Below are 5,613 nucleotides of genomic sequence, written 5' to 3'. Positions count from 1 at the left end.
TTTCATATCACTTTGCGTTCTTGAAAGAAGTCAGGATAGGAACTCAAACAGGGCAGGAACCTGGGTGCAGAAGCTGATACAGACATGCTGCTGACTGGCTTGATCCCAATGGTTTGCTCAGCCTGTATTCTTACAGAACCCAAGACTATCAGCCCAGGGATGGCACCACCCACAGTGGGCTGGGCTCCCCCCCCCCCACCCATTGATCACTAATTGAGAAAATGCCTTACAGCCAGATCTTATGGAGGCATTTTCTCCACTGAGGCTCCTTTCTGTCCAAAGACTAGCTTGCATCAATTTGACACAAAACCATCCAGTGCACTGAGACAGTGAAAACTGCAACAAGTTCAAGGCCCACCCAGGCTACAGAGTGAGACAAAACCAAAAGGAAAATTAATTAAATAAGCCCAGACAGCCAGGTGGTGATGCAAGCTATGAGGACGATAAACCAGGTTAAAGGGATAGAGAAGGACAGGGCTTTCTAGTGTGGGTGGAGCCACTCATGTCCTATGTTTGGTTTATTACTAAAGGTGTTAGGAACAGAGCCTGAGCCCCTACACCCTCAACAAGCTAGGCTGGACTATGCATTTTCAATAGCTCAGTTAAACAGACAAAGTAGAGAGCTGAGAAAGGAGATTAATCCAATGTGGCAACACTGGAAAGAAGGATAAATAAAGAGGTTCAGTGATCCTGAGTCCACCTTTCATGGTCTTGAGATGGAGTTGAGATTTAAGTAGAGGCCAGAGGTATAAATGACTAAGCAGTCGTGGCTAGGTGTGCCCCTGTTGCCGTGCTCTTGGCTCCCTCGGTCTCTCCTGCAAGGTAGTCTGACAAGCTGTCAGAAATGTGGGAAATCTCTGCCTATAGGACAATCTCCTCTTCCTTTGCCCAGCTCCAGGTGTCATCTTTTTCCCCTCTCCCAGCGTAAGATTCGTGGAGAAATGGCAGCTTCTGATAGTCAAAGGAGGAGGCACAAATATCTCCATAGAATATCCTCACTTCTGCAAGAAAGACTGAATTCACAGAGCCTGACTTGGTCTTTCTAATTTTGTTTGCTGATACTCCCAGAAGAATCAAGGAATGAGAGAGTTCAAAGGCTAGAAGCAGAAAATCAGATGGCAAAGGCACTTCTAGTCAAGAGAGTTGCTCACAGTACAGCATAAGGTACCAAGTCTGTTTCCTCCCCTGGGTCTCTTCACCTCTCTTAGCTGGCCTGCCCTATCACATCTGGCCCTGGGACAAAGCCACAGAATCCACCTATTTGTGTCTTTGAGGCTCTGAACTGCATTTCTGAGTGGCAAGTGGGCCTGGAACAGAGACCAGCCAAGCTGTGGAATATGAGGACAGGTTTCCAATGACATGGAGTCCGGCGTGAGTAGAACATAGAGTGGAGAGAGCAGAGTGGAGAATTATACTGGACAGGCAGCTGGGGCCAGATCATGCAAGACCCTAATGGCCAGGCCGGCAGGCAGCCTCCATGTTCGCACTGATGTCTGCTGAGAGGTGCCTGGCAGACAGCTTGCATTTTGGCATAGTGAAAACAAGCAGAAATGAGCTTCGGTGGTGCACACGTTGAGTCCCAACACTCAACGTGGGTCAGAGGCAGACAGATCTCTGTAAGTTCAAGGCCAGCCTGCTCTACAGACCAAGTTCTGAGACAGTCAGTGATACACAGAAGAACCCGTTCTTGAGAGGGAGAGGGAGGGAGAGGAACAGGAAAGGAAAGGAAAAAAAAGTTTTGTGAGAAAGAGCAAATTCTTTGTCAAAGAAGATGGAGTTTAATGGTGTGGTGTGTTGTACTTTCTAAAAAACTCTATTACTTTTGTTTCTTTTATCTCTTTCTCCCTACTCCGTGCCAATCCCTTCCATCACCCCAACACCAGGTAAGAGAGAGAAAGGGTTAATGGGAGAGGAGCCACATTTCTTTCTTTGCTGCTTTCTGCTGGTTAGGGTCTTCAGGTTCCATGGAGCCAGCCCAGTCCTGATTTCAGGAGATCTCCAACTTCTTGTCTCACAACAGCAACCAGGAGCTCCAAGGGGAAAGCAGGAGCAGCCTTGTTCCTTCTCCAGTCTCCACTCGCTGGGCTCTGGCATTTATCCTCTCACTAGAGTCCTCAGAGTCAAACCATCTGCAGCTGGCAAAGAGCTCTTTTTGGAGCCTGCAAGAAGCAAATAGTCTGCTGCTTTGAACCATCTGAATCAGTCGCACATTCCGCACCTGGGGCCACAACAAAAACATGTTTATATCCTGTATCACCACAACAGCCGTGATCCATATTTCTGACAGTATCTCTTAACTCCACAGAGACTGAACTACTACCAGACCTTGAACCAAGGTAATAATATGCCCTGAGATCATTTAAGGCTATATACTTAACCTGCTATCCTACTGTGCACATCGCCTGCTTATTTTAAGTTTAACTTGCCTTATAGAGAATATTGCATCCAACGGTGACTATGCCTTGGATTTCCCAAGCAATCATCTTTTACAACTTAAGCTAATTCATAGCTTTTCTCTTGAATTAGGTACCCTTTTAGGCCCCTGACCCAGAATATTGTATACCTGTTGTAATCATTTGTTGAAAGCAGCCAACAGGCCGGAAAGCAACCTTATACAGCAAATATGCCACAAATGTTGAAAGACGCGTGTGGCTATCACTTGAAAGCATCAGTTTGTGGTTGGGAATGCTATTCTGGGTAAGTTGTGGTAAGTAAAGTAATTTATTCCCTTGTAAAATTTTGTGAAGGCTTTCTGTAAAGAATCCTTATTCCAGTCCTCTACCATGTTCTCTGTGCTAGTCAATAAATACAGAGCAAAGCTCTTTTTGGGGGACAGGCCCAGATTCAGACAGACACACAGGCACAACCCACAGAAATAAACAGATCGAGCACACATAACAGACAGGATAGTAACCGAAAAACACAGAAAGACAGCAGACATAGGGAGAGGTATGGAGAATTCAAATTTGGGTTTTCTCTTGGTCAAACTAATTCAAGAGGAAGTTACTTTGTTTCCATCCCTGAATGTGCATAATGAAATTAACATTACTTTTTCTTTTTTAAATTCTTATTTATTTTTTTATTGGAAATATATTCTTCTCTCATATAATAAATCCTGACCATAATTTCCCTTCCCTCCACTCCTCCAAGCTTCTCCTTACCTCCCCTGTCCCCAGATCCACTCCCCATACTTTCCTCTTCAGAAAAGAGCAGACCTCCAAGCTAAACAGGACAAAAGAAGATACAATAAGACAAAGCAAACGTCCTCATATTGAGGCTGGACAAGGCAACCCGGTAAGAGAAAAGCCTCCCAGGAACACGCAGAAGAGTCGGAGACACACCCACTCCCACTGTTAAGAGCTCTACTAAGCCACCAAGCTAATAGCCACAACATATACACAGGGGACCTCGTGTTGTGGATATAAACATGTTTTTATTTTGGTCCCAGGTGTGAGATGTGAGACTGAATCAGACGGTCCTCAGGCAGGCTCTAAAAGGAGCTCTTTGCCAGCTGCAGATAGTTTGAATCTGAGGACTCTGGAGAGGGAATAAATGCCAGAGCCCAGCGAGTGGACACTGGAGAAAGAACAATGCTGCTCCTGGCTGCTGTTGTGAGACAAGAAGTTGGCGATCTCCTGAAGTGAGGACTGGACTGGCTCCAAGAATCTCACGACCCTAACCAGCAGGAAGCCGCTAAGAGAACTGCAACCTCTCTCTCACTAACCATTTCTCTCTCCTACCTGATGTTGGGCTGATGGAAGGGATTGGGGTGGAGTAGGGAGAAAAAGATATAAAGAATGTAAATTAAAGAGCTTTTTGTTGTGGTGGTTTTAAAGAAGGTACACCGACAAATGGCACCCAGATGCCGGATCTTAAAATAATGGCTAATGCTGTATGAGCATAAGATTTATTTACTGTGGCTGCTACAGCTGGTTTTATTCCTGCTTTACTCCCAGAGGGGGTCCTCTGGCTTTGTTTCATTGTCTTCCTGCATTCCATTTTAAAGAAGGTTAGAAGAATGGTTGAGCAATTAGAAAGGATTGCAGAGTTGGCAATGTAACTAGAAAATCTTCCGGGCAGAGGTTGAAATGCATGGAAAGCAAAAGGCGTCATTGCTAAAGAGAGAGTACCTGATAACTGAGAGTACCTGATAAGGGCAGGAATTCTACTCACATGCTGCCCAACCCTATTCCTTGCACTTTCAGTGTCAAGTTCCTATAGCCCCTGGGCAGGCTGGGAAGCCAGGAGGAGCAGAAGGCTGTACAGGCCGAAAAGGTTAAAGGCAAAAAGCCTATTTCAAGAAAACAGGTTAATCTTAAACAAACTGAGCTGCCAGAGGAGCAGCCTCAGGTTAAGAGATTAAGAGATTAACACCATTAACTTTTCCAGTAACTGCCAAAAGTTTTAGATACCAAAATGTTCCATGCTGCCTCAGAGCTTATAGTGGCCTGTGCATTAACGCAGAATTATGGTAGGTTCTGCCAGAGAAGCGAATGAGCAACATCAAATTTCATTTACATTAAAAGAAACTTCACTTAAAACAAAAACAAAAACAAAAACAAAACAAAACAAAACAAAACAAAACAAAACAAAAAAACAGAAACGGGGGAAATGTTGCGGATATAAACACGTTTTTGCTTTAATCCCAGGTGTGGGATGTGGGACTGATTCAGATGGTCCACAGCAGCAGACTATTTGCCTCTTGGGGGGTTTGCCCCCTGCAGGTAGTTTGGATCTGAGGAACCTAGAGAGAGAATAAATGCCAGAGCCCAGAGAGTGGAGCATGGAGGAAGAACAGTGCTGCCCCTGCTTTCCCTTTGGTGCTCCTGGTTGCTGTTGTGAGAGAAGAAGTTGGAGATCTCCTGAAATGAGCCCTGGACTGGCTCCAAGGAACCCAATGACCCTGACTGACAGGAAGCAGCTAAGAAAGAATACTGCTCCCCTCTCCCACTAACCCTTTCTCTCTCCCACCTGGTATTGGGGTGTTGGAAGGGATTGGGGTGGAGTAGGAAGAAAAAGGTGAAAGAAATGTAAATAAAAGAGTTGAAAAACGAAAACAAAAACTAAAGCCACCTCCTGGTTCAGACCTTTGCAAGTCCTGTGCCTGCTGCTTCAGTCTCTGTGAGCCCATACGAGCTCTGCTTAGTTGATTCAATGTACTGTGTGCTCTCGGTGTCCTCCATCCCCCGTAACTCCTACAATCTTTCCTCCCCCTATTCTGTGGGGTTTCCCAGTCTCTGAATGGAGGGACCTGATGGAGGCCTCCAATTTAGACTTTCTCTCCAAAAAATGTCCGGCTGTAGGTCTCTGCATCCACTCCCATCTCCTGCCACAGGAAGCCTCTCTGATGACAACTAGACAAGGCACCCGTCTGATCTTCTGATAAGTGTCAACACTGATTTTTCTAAATTGGTGGAGCTGGAGGAGGAAAACAAACCCTGCATATACTGTAACGGGAACTACACTGCCAACCTGAAGCAGATAGAAAGACTGAGAAAACAGCTTGGTATGGTGATGCCCATCCATGTCCCTAGCACTTTGAAGGTGGAAGCAAATTCAAGGTCATCTTTGGCCTTGAACTTGAGAGGCTGAGGCCAGCATGGGTTATGTGAG

The 5,613-nt window shown here is 45.5% G+C and overlaps 1 long non-coding RNA gene across 2 annotated transcripts; it reads left to right on the top strand.

Annotated features, from left to right (window-relative positions):
* The first annotated feature begins 231 nt into the window (after positions 1–231).
* Positions 232–3,809, top strand: LOC132650081 (uncharacterized). 2 transcript variants are annotated; one of them, XR_009588443.1, is made up of 3 exons: positions 232–2,336; positions 2,527–3,294; positions 3,449–3,809. It is a non-coding gene; the product is annotated as an uncharacterized LOC132650081 (long non-coding RNA). The 2 variants fall into 2 exon arrangements; XR_009588442.1 differs by having other exon boundaries at positions 2,527–3,809.
* The last annotated feature ends 1,804 nt before the right edge of the window (positions 3,810–5,613 follow it).

This window comes from Meriones unguiculatus, chromosome X, assembly GCF_030254825.1.
Source record: "Meriones unguiculatus strain TT.TT164.6M chromosome X, Bangor_MerUng_6.1, whole genome shotgun sequence".
Lineage (NCBI taxonomy): Eukaryota > Metazoa > Chordata > Mammalia > Rodentia > Muridae > Meriones > Meriones unguiculatus.
Note: the sequence above shows the minus strand (reverse complement) of the source record. Positions and strands in the feature narration are given on the sequence as shown.